This window comes from Choristoneura fumiferana, chromosome 25 (genome assembly GCF_025370935.1).
Source record: "Choristoneura fumiferana chromosome 25, NRCan_CFum_1, whole genome shotgun sequence".
NCBI classification, from domain to species: Eukaryota; Metazoa; Arthropoda; class Insecta; order Lepidoptera; family Tortricidae; genus Choristoneura; species Choristoneura fumiferana.
In genome coordinates, this window is record NC_133496.1 from 2,539,443 (window position 1) to 2,554,574 (window position 15,132).

The window sequence follows — 15,132 nt, forward strand, 5'->3', positions numbered from 1 at the left end:
TGTCACTCTCGAGCCCATAAACTATCTCTATGCCAAAAATCACGTCGATCCGTCGCTCCGTTACGGCGTGAAAAACGGACAAACACACTTTCGCATTTATAATATTAGTACGGATATGGATTTCACAATGTCGAGACCCTTGATCTGTGGGGCCTTGGCGCTCTGAGTCTTCAAAGACTTATCAAAGAGACTCACAGATACCACAGGAGACAGAAGAGCTGGCAGCTTCCTCGCTCAATGCATCAGTCTTACGATCCAGCGAGGAAATGCTGCCAACATCTTTGGTACTACGCCGTAGAGGCCATTTTTAGAATTATTGTAGTTTTCATTATTTTAATTTTACTATAGTTTAAGTTTATTTATTTTAATCTACCTTTTATATTATTATATCAATAAATTATATCCATTTTTAGGGTGCCAACGGAACCCTATTACTGAGACTCCGCTGTCTGTCTGTCCGTCCGTCCGTCTGTCACAGTGCTCTATCTCTTGAGTCGTAATAGTTAGACACTTTAAATTTTTACATATTATGTGTTACTGTGGCCGCTATAACAACAAATACGTATGTGATAAATGTTTAAGGTTCTGTGAGATGATGGATGTATGTTTAGGAATTTTAATAAAAAAAATGTTTTAAAAATTTGTTACTTGACTATAATTTAATTAATAAATTTTCTTTTGTTGACTTATCGTCATCTTCTTCCTCTTTCAGTTTTCTTCAATCTAAAAAAAAAAAAAAATTTTTAATTATTTATCGTCCTTTACTTGCAGGTGATTATAAATACGGTGAACGAATATAATTTAAAACTTGTAGCAGACTCCATATATTATTGCCTTATTTGTTACTTGATTATAGGAAATATTTTCTATGAGAACAAATTTTCTTTCACTTTTCCATAATATGCATTGAAATAATTAATTCAGCTCATTAAATACACTGTTTTAATCAATTCGTTCATCAGTTTCTTTATAAATCATAATATACTATTAAGTTGCTATTTATAGAAATAAGCATTAATAAATTCAAAACTCGGTTTCCGCACGCGTTGAAGTAGTGACATCTCTGGAAACGCGGTGTCATCAGGTTATTGTTAAAAAGCTTAAATCACGCTGCATACAAGTGTAGTTATAAAGTAAAGTAGAAAGTTTAGCTATTTGACTATAGATGGCATTATTACTGAGCTGAGACCGTGACTGTGGCGACCTCTAGTGAGGAGCGGTGTGTGTGTGTCAAGTTATGGGTTATCGGGCTATATTCGGAGAGGTTCCACTACTCACTAGTAGATGGCGCTATTTTTCTAATTTAATGAAACCATCTGAGATTAATTAAAAGTAATTTTATTCTCCTTTTGTAGTTTTACAGGCAAAAGCAACTAAAACCAAGCCTAATAGGACTATTGGTTTGATTTACTAGCAAAGCGTACATAAGTAACTTAAAATATTTACAAAAATGCGTAGGCTAAGAAACTCTTCTAAGGCTTTCCATGTTTTCCTGAAAATCCCATTAAATCCTTTCTCCAATCCTGATTTCCTTCCATTTCCTGTTCCTCGTGCTGCCGTAGGCAATTTTGATTGTAAAATCCATAGGAAAGCACTGAAGTTTCCTGAAATAGAAATTTATTTGAAATCACTCTAATGGTATCCTGGATATAGCATTCTTGTTAAAAATACAAGTTAGATCTGAGTACTTTTACTTTAATCTCATCTTAATAGTGACTCTGATACAGAATAAATAGGTTTAGTCCGGATCAAACACCCAAATGATTCAAAAATAGTCATCTTTCAGTTTGAGAATTTTAACCCGCGGGCTGAAATTTTGTAAAGGCTAATATTAATAATTGTTTGGTATTTATAATCAAAATCTTTATAAATTCCATCCCTCCTGACTTAGTACAGTATGTCTATACGATAAATACCCAAATAAACCCTATCGATTTTGATCAGATAACAAAGTGAAATTTTCAGGAGTGTCAAATTTTGCAGGTTGAATAGACTTTATGATTAAGCTTCGATCCATGTTTTCATTATAAATCTGTTCTTTCTGCTGTCCATATACTATAATTAAACATAAATTACCTCATACAATTGACCAAATAAATCGCTATTAACGTTTGAAAATTTCCTTACTATGGAGTATTTTGCCTAAGACATTTTCACTATTAGATTTATCTATAAGTATGAAATTCTTATTAAGTTCTTACCTGAAAACGTCGTGAACAATTATAGGAGTAAAAATGTGTCGTTCCAATTGGAATTTCTTGACATCCCATAGTAGTGAGGAAAATTAACCTATAAATGGAAACGCTTTTGGTCCATTATTTCTTGGATTTTATCTGAAACATAAAAATAATCTTAGTACATAATAGAGGCTACTATTTTACACAAGGAAAATACACTTTACCAGAAAAACAGCTTTTCTTTTAGGAAATAATCATAGCAAAACGGTTCGAATAAAGCATAGACTTACCTCTGTCTTGATGTGTCATTTTTCCACCGTTGAAAGGGTTTTGCACTAAACTAATACTTGATTTTGGTAGTTTAGGAGTTTAACTAGTAACTTCAATAATTATAATTGCATTTTGTTTAGTATTTGATATCAAATTCTAGTTAGACTTTCGAGTATCGTTTACTTGACAACAGCTGGTTCGAGCTGTCTGAGATACGGTTTTAGTAAACATTAATGCGCCTAAGAGCTAGTCCGTTTAGAAATTTCATGTATTTTTCAACTAAAATTCAATACTTAATTATTATCATAAATAATTTAAATTCAAATTATGTAATATTTTATTTGTATAATGTTTCCTAACTTGAAAATTTTACAGCCAATAAGGAACGTGAGATTTATAAATAGCCAATCGGAGACCGAATATAGGCTTGACGAGAAGAAGTCTATTAGAAATTACCATTGAAATAATTTTTTACCACTTTTTAGGGTAACGTTTCATGTTTCTACAGGCTTTTCTTTGACTTGCTCTGTTTATGTATTTATTCATTTATTTGTTTGTTTGTTTAGATGTCTGTTTGTTTGGATCGAATCTTGGGAGCTGGGTTTGGCCAGCTTCCGACGCAGGTTTGATTGACTTTGGGTTTGGCGTACTTGTGTGGGATTGGTGACTGCACGGTGGTCTGAGATGCAGCGGTTTTAAGAGTATCAACGAGCACAGTCAACAAAATAACAAAAATCACATAAATTGTACTAAAAATACGAAATGAAGATTTTTCGACTAACTACAGGAATAATTGTCTTGTCAAGTCAATTGGGAAAGCAGTTGATTCTCTTAGCAAGTTGATATTTTGCACTGGGCAAACGTGGGGGCTGGAGCCCGGGCCTTTGCGTTCTGAAAGGAGGCCGGAGCCCAGCGATGGGACGTGTATCGGTTTGCATGATGATGATGATGAATTTGTTCAGTGTTGGAGTTTGCAATTTGTTGATGGCAATACAGGAGGAGTAAGAGGGAGGTGTAAGTAAGATATGTTTGAGAACCCCGTTTCCGGGAAGAATGGAAGTTTCTAGAAGCCTCGAGGTTATAAAAAGCGATGCGCGAGCGGGCTCGCTCACTTTTACTTTTCCTTCTTCGGCTCTCGGCGCGTAAGCAGAAACTCTGCCCGTCATCAGGTATGTGGCTTCAGGTTTTGTCAAATCTCCCATTTTGTGAGTTTCTTGTTTAATTCTTATTGGAAAATAGCAATGAGATGCTGTTGGTTTCCTAGCAGTATTTCTCGTTATTTTCTGTAGTTTGCTTGTTTAATTATCCCTGTAATCGTCGGTTGTTGGGCGTGTCCCGGCACGTGGCCGCAGTGGTCTCTGGGTGCCTGCAGTGTGGGTCCTGGTTGAGGATGTGGCGCCCTATTCAGATCGCGACTGAAGCTGGGTGCTTGTTGCATTTTCTTCCAAGGATTCGCGTTGTCGGTATTCGGACTATGTAGCGTGCTAGCGTGGCGTGTCTGGATATGCTTCACGACTGCCTTTGGGTTAAAGAAAGTTCTAGAACGTAGATTCATTCCTAGAATTGCTCACAAATTGGGCGTGGCTCCTATTGTTTTTGATACAAATGGGACTGCCGTGGTTGGCACTATCTGAAGGCTGCTTCAACCTCCGTGCCAAACCGCTAGGCAGGGTTGAGATTCTCTCGCGAAGTGTAGAATTAGGCAGGTCCATATAGTTTGATCTAGATTTCCGCGATTAATTATTGTTGGTGCGAAATAGGGTGTGTAATTTAGCTAGGAGCGTGATGCGTGTTGTGTGTAGTGAAAAATAGGCATTTTGTGATGTGTTTGTGTAGCGTTGTGAATACCAGGTGGGATTGTTTATTTACCTTATCAGGTAAATAAGAGGTAAGTGAGCATGCTTTTGTATGGTTAGGGAGTATGTCAGATTTGGGAGAAGTTTTTGGTTCCATCCTACCTCAATTCTGTCTGTCAGAAGGTCCTTTTCTTATTAGATTATAGAAGTCCTTGTTAAAAGTCATATTGGAACCGAGAACTTTCTTAAATCAGACTACTGCATTAGGGCGTGAGAACCGTAGGAAAATCTTTAGGGAAACCTAGGGACCATGTGTTTAATCTTACCTTTTGTGTGTTTTATATGTGGGAATGCACTGCGAATGCGTTTTCTGGTCATAATTTTGCTTCATTGTATGGATGGGATAGTGTCTATCACGAGAATTACTATCTACATCTCTCACAAGTCTAACATTGATAGACCTAACTGAGCTAAGAATTATTTGCCTCGAGAATGACATAACCCATTCAGACAATTATTTTGTGTCCTGTGACATGTTTTGCTCTATAATTACTTATATTATATGGTATCTATGCATTATATCACACCATATACCTACACTCACTTCACACTGTAACTTGTTAGTTATTTATTGTGTAGCTCTGAATGGATTAGAATCGGCTTATACAGCATTCTATGAACTTTCAGAGTGAGGTAATTGTGAGAACTGTAGTCTCTGTAGACTAATATTGCGCAGTATTGGGTTACAGAGATGAGGTAATGCGGAGCTGCCTTAATTTCATAATAATTAGAATCCATAAAGTCTTATCTGGGTGCTTATTGTCCAGTAAGCGATCATAACTCATCAGTGTTTTATTTTAGGGCTCCATTGGGCTATTACCTGGCCCAACTAGAGTCTGAATTTCGTCATGTTCGAGGTTGGCTCTAATAGCTTACTTTGGGCGTGTCGGGTTCTTACTGATTAGGTGGAAGGCTTGTGAACGATAATCCTAGTGATTGTTTGTCACCGGCTATTTCACCCGTATTTGTAGTCTATTAGTGAAGGCAGATTGGAGAATGAATAATGGTTTATTACACTTGAGCTGAGTTAGGCTGACCGGCCATCAGTAAAACCTGTGTAATTTAACATTTTCAAGCTCTAAGCTGAAGTCATCACTAAGAGATGGTGCTTGATTGGGCCTCCCTCTGGGACCCCCAATAGCGTAATAGCTCTTAACTTAAAAGCTTGCTTTGTGATGTCAGAGAATCTCAGATTGGATCTGGATTCCCTGTTATGACAAGGTGAGATCTGTCCTCTTGTGTTTCAACCATATTATGACCATTTATTGGACTAATATGTACACCTATGATCTATGACTACTTGCTTTGTGGAATTGGGGAAGCTCCAGGTAAGGTACTGGTTATCTGAGTAAATGAGTTTTATGCAATGCTTATCATTTATCTCATGGCAATTCCTTTTGTCTATCATAACCCTACCGCTCCTTGTGAGTAACCTGATTCATAATGATATTAAACTTTTTTATGTGTTCAGGCATTGTAGCTGAACTCTACATCCAATTTTACTAAAATGCTTATTCATGTGTTTGTGTACTGTGTATGTATACACGGATATTCACAGCACACTATACAAATCTGTGGTGGTATGGTGTCATGTCATCCACAACTTTTATCTCATTTCCTCACTTTGAATAATTGGGTTGGCTGTGGGTTGCATTTCAAAGTAGTCATGACATTGTTGATACTTACATTGGTAAGCGGAGATGCTTGATGAAAAGATTTGTCTTCCTTATGGCTCCATATTGTTTGAGTGTGGACACTTACTTCAGGGTTGATATGTTATTATATCACCACAACCTTACTTCTTGTTCAGGGCGACTGGGATGGTTGTGGGCCGCATTCCAAAGTAGCTGTGTCATTGTTGATACTTACATTAGTAAGCGGAGATGCTCAGTGAAAAGTGGCTTGCCGTCTCAACCCCCCGACTGTTCTGGGCAAAACCATACACTTGTCATGTCTGTTTACAGCTTGGCATTATCACAAAACTTTGTAATTCACTGGTTTTGATCTTTTTAGACATCCCAGTGGTTACACAACTAAAACTGTGTATATTGCACAGATATGCAACATATGAATCAAGCATTGGTTGGATTGGATGTGTTTCCTTCCACCTTTTTACTATTTATGGAATTGGGTTTACTCATTCCATCTAACCTGTCCTCTTTTGAGTTGACTAGCACCGCAGTTAGTGCAGTAACTGTAAATCCTCCGGGTTATTTTACCAATCGCAGGCGAGTGTAAGGAGGGGACAGGGGGCTAGGAAGGTGGTCCCCCGGGCCTCCGTGGAGGCCCGTTAATTTCTTTCAGTCAACTCTTATCCTTTCCCGACCCTTTACACACTCTACTTACTTACTCACCCATATTACACTCTATTTTCCATATTACACTCTATTTTCACACTATACTAGTTATATGTATTGAATTCCAAGTATCTCTAGCTTTAAATAACTTAATTTAGACACATTTATTGCGCCCTGATAGATATCTTGCTTATTACAGACATACCACATAAAAGATCATTGGGATTACTAAAACAAAAAAGTACACAACGTAGGATCCTAACTGTTAGATGATCACAACTTATTATGGCCAATTTAATTAATATTTTCCTTTAACATAATGTATTATTATCTTATATTATAATAAAGGAAAATTCTCTCCATTAAAAGGAGAAAGAGAGAGATGGGGTTTCCACTCTCTACTCTACCACTCAGACAGCAATGCTCTCTGGGTTAGGGCCCCATCGTTACAACTGGTGGCCGTGACCAAGGGATGTGGTCTTACAAATGTCTGTGATAGGCAGGAGTCTTAGGGGCGACTAATTCTGTGTTGGTATTGTGTTTATAAACAGAAGTATTTCATTTCCTATCTAAAATGAAATAATTTTGTCCATTTTACTTAGTAAAGCTATGAAATGTCAGTAATAGGCTTTAAAATGTCCCAATACATAGGGGCGTACATAATTTATTAAAATTTAATAAATATTACTAAGTACTGACACATAGCTGCACTATAATTTCATAATTTCACTTGTAATGCACTAAAATTTCACTCTTTAAGGATAGGGAGCATGCAAATAAATAAACAGGGTATGAAAGTTTAATATGCTTTGCAAATGCCGCGCTTTGAATTTTGTTCAACCCTGAGTTTCGGTTTTATTCAGTTTATTTAATTTTCAATTGTATTTCTTCTGTGCTTTCTTTATTTACTATAATTGTGTTATACTAAGCTTTATTAGACATTCTTTCATACATCTTATACAGCTTATTCTATTTCTTTCTTCTCTTCTTATGTATATGCAAAAAGGCAGGAAAATTATGCGTATTTAGGCCATTAACCCATGAGTTGCGATAGGTGGTTCATGAACATGCTTGCGGTATAGGCTGAAATAAAAGAAAGTAGTGTTAAAAGCGCGTAGACACACAAAAATGCGGTGTTAAAAGGTGATAGAAGTTTGGTTGATACATAGCCATAAATTGCGGAAAACATAAAAACAAGAGATAGTAAAACACACTCAAAAACATATATAGCATCTTACTTTACCTTATTATTATCCAATTTATATTAATTTCCGTGATTTTTCCATGTTTGAGTCATATTTCCCCATATGACAAACGTGCGCCTATTGTTTCAAGTTGTATCGATGATCGTATCAATATTCTTGTTAAATCGCCGACAATAATTCTTGTAAACGTATTCTCCATAAATTTCCACTTGATTTCGATATTATTTGATGCGTATGAGTTGATTTTCATATCTTTTAATCCAATAAATTAATTACGTAATCTCGAAAACGTCTGTCTGACAGGTCTCGTAGTGTTGCCAGTGGTGAAGTTTGGAAAACCGTAGAAATATCAGAGTTCTGTTAAATTTCCGTAAAAATTTTATTCTTACTGTAGTATACATAATAAAATTCTTAATTAAGCATTACAATAAATAGTCGCGTGAGTAAATATGGTAAAATTAATTAGTGTTGTTGTATATTTCTCACTCTTATTAGTTGTAATCAATGAAAGTTGATAGGTTGATTACGTAAAATAATCAAAAGGTTGTATTACATAGTTGGTACAATATATTTTGTTTTACTAGTTCTACATATTTATTACATAACTAATAGTTTATATTTTTTTTTAATGCCGATTTTAGCTTAAAATTTCTTCAGTTGTCGGAATTTGTGATTAGCCTGGCAACATTACGGACGTGATTGAGCGTTTTATTTTTTAATCTCGCACATAGTTGCGTAAGCGTTTCGTTTCGGGCGTTTTTCCGCTAGCTGTCATTAGCTTGAGATTTAATTTGAGTAGCTCGAACTATTTGAACTGTCAAAGCTTGTGGTAGGTATAGCAAAGTAGTATTTCGTATACGTGGCGTCTTGGATGAAATAGCGCAAATGATTAAGGTTTAGAGTTTGATGATTAGTTAATATCGGTAGATAAAGTAAATACCTAGTCAATTAGATGTTAGTATTAGTAAGTTTTCTTATAATTACGTTTCGTAATCAAGTAATTACTTAGTATTCCGTAATCAAGAGAAGTCGTGATTGCTAGAACAGCGCGTGAGTAGATTGAAATGTGTTTATCTTAGTCTGTTGCTGTGATTTACATAATAAAGTAATTAATAACATAAAATTACAAGTGAACCTGTGATATCGTAAGTATAGTGAATGTCTCATTAGTCTAAAAAGTTCATTAATTTTTAAATTCCGTATTTCATTAACGTTAGTTCACGCGCGATTGTATAGAGGGCGCTTTTCTTTAGCCGTCGCTAGCTTTGGATGTTATGAGGTTAATCTAGCGAAAACTTATTAGTTCACGGAGTTTTCCACAGATGGCGCTAGGAGTAACAAGTTTCGGTTATAGTATGACTTAGTAAATTTTATTTGAATTAAAATATTTTATTAATCAATGCCCTCCTCTCATTGCTTTAATTAACAATCACTACTTAATAATATAATACTCTTATTGGATTTTATTTCTTATTAGAATTTTAGGCCTGACTTGTTCTTATTAGTTTCTTTTGAATTTTTAATTATTTTAATCCATTTTCTTACTCAAAATAATTATCCAAATTGCTTTTGTTTAAAACTCATCAAATTTTAGCTCGTGGTATTTTAATTTCTATAGAATAACAGTCCAAGTTGTATTTATTGTCCGGGTTTTGTAGAACAATTTTAAACTTAGTTTTGTCTCGGGGTTCAATATAAAAGTACATATTATGTTAATTTCAGTTTTAATTGAAGTCTTTAACTTATTTAATTGATTTCTTATCAAGGTGTAGTATGTTAATAAGATTTAATTTTAATTTGTCATCAGAGTTCTGTATACAGTTTCTATGTTAATTTTGGTTCTTGTCGGGGTTCAGTATGATAGTTCTCATTTAAATTCCTTATCGGAGTAAAGTAGACACAATTTTAAATTTAGTTCCTATTGAGGTTCATTATAATAGTACTTTAATTTGAGATTTTATTAGGGTTCCTTACTGCAGTGTTTATTCTATTGAATTATTACTGTTCCAAGCTCTAATTATAACTTTTACTAAACAATACATCCTCTAAGAACTCTTTCCTTGGAACTAAATGAATCAGTATTTCAAAAGGTCGGTAACGCGCCGGTGATGTTTTGATGTTGCGGGTGTTCATGGGAGGCAATTGTTGTTTACTGATAGACAACTTGCATGCTAGGCTGCTCGTGCATATATTTATGAAATTCTACCTTGTTGGGACATAATAATTTAAATTTAATTACATAATTCAAGTTTTAAAAAGATATGGTCCGCCTCTGTACATTCTCTTTTTTCTTGTTATCTAGTGGTTTCAATATGTTTGGTTGAGTTATGGGGGATACTGCAATACAATACCCGAAGTAATAATGATAGTATATTATATACCTATAACTATATGATTTTTCTTGTCATAATTAGCCGACTTTAATAAAATGTGATGAAGGTACTTATATAAATGTAGCTTTAAAATAACACTGTATTTACTTCTTGTCATAAAGATAAAGATAAAAATATACTAAGTCTCCTTATATGCTGCGGTTTAGAGAGATAATTTTTCAATTAAATTAGTAACAATACTTGCCTAGGTTTATCCATAAACCATACATATTAATTTAGAAGATAGCGGTAGCACTGCTTATGAATTAGAAATCTGATAGTTTTGCTGAATTTTAACCTTTGGTTCTATTTAAATCTGAATAATTAATTATCATATACTAGTTTCGCCCGCGGTTTCGTCTGTGAGGAAGTTGCTTGTTACATGATTGATAAATATAATATAGTTTTTCAATGATACTTCTGGGTTCTGATCTTTCTTGTGTTGGTTTTATTGTGGTCGGGTTAGTGGTATAGGCGTTTGGACATAGTAGACCGACAGACATACATACTCGCGTTCGCAATTTTAGTATTGGATGAGATTTTATAGACTTAGTTTTATTTACCTATTTATATGGCATAGTGAATAGGTATCTGGGTGATTTTCTCAGTTTTCACTTGGGGTAGTTGTGTAGAAACTTACATAATCATAAAATAATGCAAATTATTGTCAGGTTGTGATTAGAAATAGGGATTGCAGTTTAGTGTTGGCAATGTTGATTATTATTCTTATATGATTGAGTGTTATATAGTATATCTAGGCATAATAGAGTAATTAGAGTAGTCTGTCCATTTATTTATCTTTCAAAGTAAGTAAAAACATGAGACTAGAAAACTTTCGTTATTTTTTATTCTAATGATCAATTTACTTGTCAAGTCGATACCTATCTATTTAGTGGGGTGATTCTTATTAGATTTTTCACCTCTTATTTGAATTTCATTTCACATAATATTGTAAGTTCTTTTGAATGCTGGGCAGGACTGTACCAGAATGTTTACTATTCATAACAATCATCATTGTCAGCACTAGCTTAGGATGATCCGCTGCTGGACATAGGCCTCAACCAAAGACTAGAGATAGTTGATTTAGGAGTTTGATTTTTCCATAAATAATTAAGGTTATGTTGGTCATATATTTGTTAACGCAGTAGAAACTTGCATTGGTAATTAAATTTTTTTTTTGTAGTATTTTGTTGTTGTGCTGTTTACTTATTTATTATATGGTACTTGTATGTACTGTACAGTATACATAACCCATTTCATAATTTCATAATTTAAGTGGTATATATAATTTTATTTACTTTTCTCTTTTCAATAATTACTACTAGTGATTTCTTGTTCCTTTTGATATACATATAGAGTTCTGTTAAGATGTTCAAGCTTATCTATATAAAGTGGGGTGTTGTTGGTTATTGATTAGTTGTTCATTACAGGCGAACCCTGGGGTTCCTTGGAAGGGTCACAGGTGGTTCCGCGGTCTGTCTAAAAATAAATAAGTGTTCTTATAATAGAGTAATAACTGTGATTGTGGGTTCTACTTTAAATTTGATGTTATATACTACATTTGATTTTGCAATATTAATCATAATTATTTCTCATTTATATATACATATATATATTTCCTTCTTTTAGTATAGCATAGATAAAGTTAAACTACTACTAAAGTTATCTGAACCATTATCCAGTTAGGGTTCCTTGGTCCTATTAATTAAAAACCTCGGGTCATTTTATTTAAGTTAAATAAGTAGCGGTTTATAATAGTTATTTAGTGACTATTTCGGGGGAATTTTATTTTGAAATGCAGCTATAGCACTAATATTTTTTTCACAAGATTTATAACGAATATGAGGTATAAGGTTATGGTTTGTTTCAGGAGTGCTAAACATTTTAGAAAGTTTCAGAGAACGATTGCGGGATAAATTAAATTGTGATTCAAATTAAAGTGAATTATTATGTGTGTGCTATGCTAAGTGGTAGTCAAGTGACAGTGAACAATTAACGGCGGGAATTATAGTGAGGATCTACTAACACTGAATTAAGTGCGTGTAAATAATATTGTAGTGTATGTATAATTAGTAAGTGTTAAGTGACTTTATCTTATAGTGATTAGTTTAGTGTGTGAATAATAGTGTTTGATAATAACATTGATAAATAAGTGACTTTTAAATTTGATTACCTAGTGGAGAATAGTGCGTGTGATTTAAATAAGTGTTTGACAATTAATTAATAATGCATAAATAAGTGTGATATAGATTCAAGTGAATTAACTGAGATTGCTAATATTTTGAATTTAATTAAAAGTACTTGTGTCCAATCATCAAGATGCCTAAACAGAAGACTAAGCCTAAAGCAGCTGAGGCTAGGAGGTCCGGTATTAGTACACGCAGGGCCCCTACAGCTACTGGCCCACCTCTGAAGATTACATCAACGCAATATATGACTCGGATGATTCAACGCTCCATGAATGAAGTGAATTCTAAGATTGCCCAATTAGAGCAAAGGGTTGCGACCTTGTCATCTACTAGTTCATCATCGAGGTCCTCTCATGTAGAAGGGGGCGTTTAATGATCTTCAAACTATCCACATTACGTTCTTATACTACTTGCCACTTACTCTATTATTACTACTTATTAAGCGCTTGCTTAATAGATGTGATTGGTGGGGAGTAGGGTGGTCATTTCTGGGGGGTAGGGAATAAATATTATGTATTAGGAATTTTAATAAAAAGTGAAAATTTTCGCTTAGAAAATTTGTTACTTGACTAAGTTAATTTCATTATAATATTTCCTTCTTTGTCTTGACTCTATCGTCATCTTCTTCCTCTTTCCTCTTTATAATTTTTTTTCTTAAAATTTTTCGGCAATAATTATTGTAGTCTCCTTTTATTGTGGGTAATTTATAAATACGGTGAACTTCTTTATAAATTAAGGGGCGGTTGTAGCAGACTCCATATATTATTGCCTTATTTGTTACTTGATTATAGGAAATATTTTCTATGAGAACAAATTTTCTTTCACTTTTCTATAATATGCATTGAAATAATTAATTCAGCTCATTAAATACACTGTTTTAATCAATTCGTTCATCAGTTTCTTTATAAATCATAATATACTATTAAGTTGCTATTTATAGAAATAAGCATTAATAAATTCAAAACTCTGTTTCCGCACGCGTTGAAGTAGTGACATCTCTGGAAACGCGGTGTCATCAGGTTATTGTTAAAAAGCTTAAATCACGCTGCATACAAGTGTAGTTATAAAGTAAAGTAGAAAGTTTAGCTATTTGACTATAGATGGCATTATTACTGAGCTGAGACCGTGACTGTGGTGACCTCTAGTGAGGAGCGGTGTATGTGTGTCAAGTTATGGGTTATCGGACTATATTCGGAGAGGTTCCACTACTCACTAGTAGATGGCGCTGTTTTTCTAATTTAATGAAACCATCTGAGATTAATTAAAGGTAATTTTATTCTCCTTTTGTGATTTTACAGGCAAAAGCAACTAAAACCAAGCCTAATAGGACTATTGGTTTGATTTACTAGCAAAGCGTACATAAGTAACTTAAAATATTTACAAAAATGCGTAGGCTAAGAAACTCTTCTAAGGCTTCCCATGTTTTCCTGAAAATCCCATTAAATCCTTTCTCCAATCCTGATTTCCTTCCATTTCCTGTTCCTCGTGCTGCCGTAGGCAATTTTGATTGTAAAATCCATAGGAAAGCACTGAAGTGTCCTGAAATAGAAATTTATTTGAAATCGCTCTAATGATATCCTGGATATAGCATTCTTGTTAAAAATACAAGTTAGATCTGAGTACTTTTACTTTAATCTCATCCTAATAGTGACTCTGATACAGAATAAATAGGTTTAGCCCGGATCAAACACTCAAATGATTTAAAACTAGTCATCTTTCAGTTTGAAATTTTAACCCGAGGGCTGAAATTTTGTAAAGGCTAATATTAATAATTGTTTGGTATTTATAATCAAAATCTTTATAAATTCCATCCCTCCTGACTTAGTACAGTATGTCTATACGATAAATACCCAAATAAACCCTATAGATTTTGATCAGATAACAAAGTGAAATTTTCAGGAGTGTCAAATTTTGCAGGTTGAATAGACTTTATGATTAAGCTTCGATCCATGTTTTCATTATAAATCTGTTCTTTCTGCTGTCCATATACTATAATTAAACATAAATTACCTCATACAATTGACCAAATAAATCGCTATTAACGTTTGCAAATTTCCTTACTATGGAGTATTTTGCCTAAGACATTTTCACTATTAGATTTATCTATAAGTATGAAATTCTTATTAAGTTCTTACCTAAAAACGTCGTGAACAATTATAGGAGTAAAAATGTGTCGTTCCAATTGGAATTTCTTAACATCCCATAGTAGTGTGGAAAATTAACCTATCAATGGAAACGCTTTTGGTCCATAATTTCTGGATTTTATCTGAAACATAAAAATAATCTTAGTACATAATAGAGGCTACTATTTTACACTAGGAAAATACACTTTACCAGGAAAACAGCTTTTCTTTTAGGAAATAATCATAGCAAAACGGTTCGAATAAAGCATAGACTTACCTCTGTCTTGATGTGTCATTTTTCCACCGTTGAAGGGTTTTGCACTGAACTAATACTTGATTTTCGTAGTTTAGGAGTTTAACTAGTAACTTCAATATAATATAATTGCATTTTGTTTAGTATTTGATATCAAATTCCAGTTAGACTTTCGAGTATCATTTACTTGACAACAGCTGTTCGAGCTGTCTGAGATACGGTTTTAGTAAACATTAATGCGCCTAAGAGCTAGTCCGTTTAGAAATTTCATGTATTTTTCAACTAAAATTCAATACTTAATTATTATCATAAATAATTTAAATTCAAATTATGTAATATTTTATTTGTATGATGTTTTCTAACTTGAAATTTTTACAGCCAATAAGGAAC

The 15,132-nt window shown here is 33.8% G+C and overlaps 2 long non-coding RNA genes across 3 annotated transcripts; both read right to left on the reverse strand.

The window, feature by feature from the left end:
* Window positions 1-830: 830 nt before the first annotated feature.
* On the reverse strand, window positions 831-8,327 carry LOC141442331 (uncharacterized). Of its 2 annotated transcripts, none has more exons than XR_012452922.1 (3): window positions 7,844-8,327; window positions 2,202-2,333; window positions 831-1,604 (listed from the first exon to the last, which is right to left on the reverse strand). It is a non-coding gene; the product is annotated as an uncharacterized lncRNA (long non-coding RNA). The 2 variants fall into 2 exon arrangements; XR_012452921.1 differs by lacking the exon at window positions 7,844-8,327 and adding an exon at window positions 2,468-5,596.
* Window positions 8,328-13,622: 5,295 nt separating this feature from the next.
* On the reverse strand, window positions 13,623-14,590 carry LOC141442395 (uncharacterized). The gene is made up of 2 exons (XR_012452935.1): window positions 14,502-14,590; window positions 13,623-13,905 (listed from the first exon to the last, which is right to left on the reverse strand). It is a non-coding gene; the product is annotated as an uncharacterized lncRNA (long non-coding RNA).
* Between the last annotated feature and the right edge of the window lie 542 nt (window positions 14,591-15,132).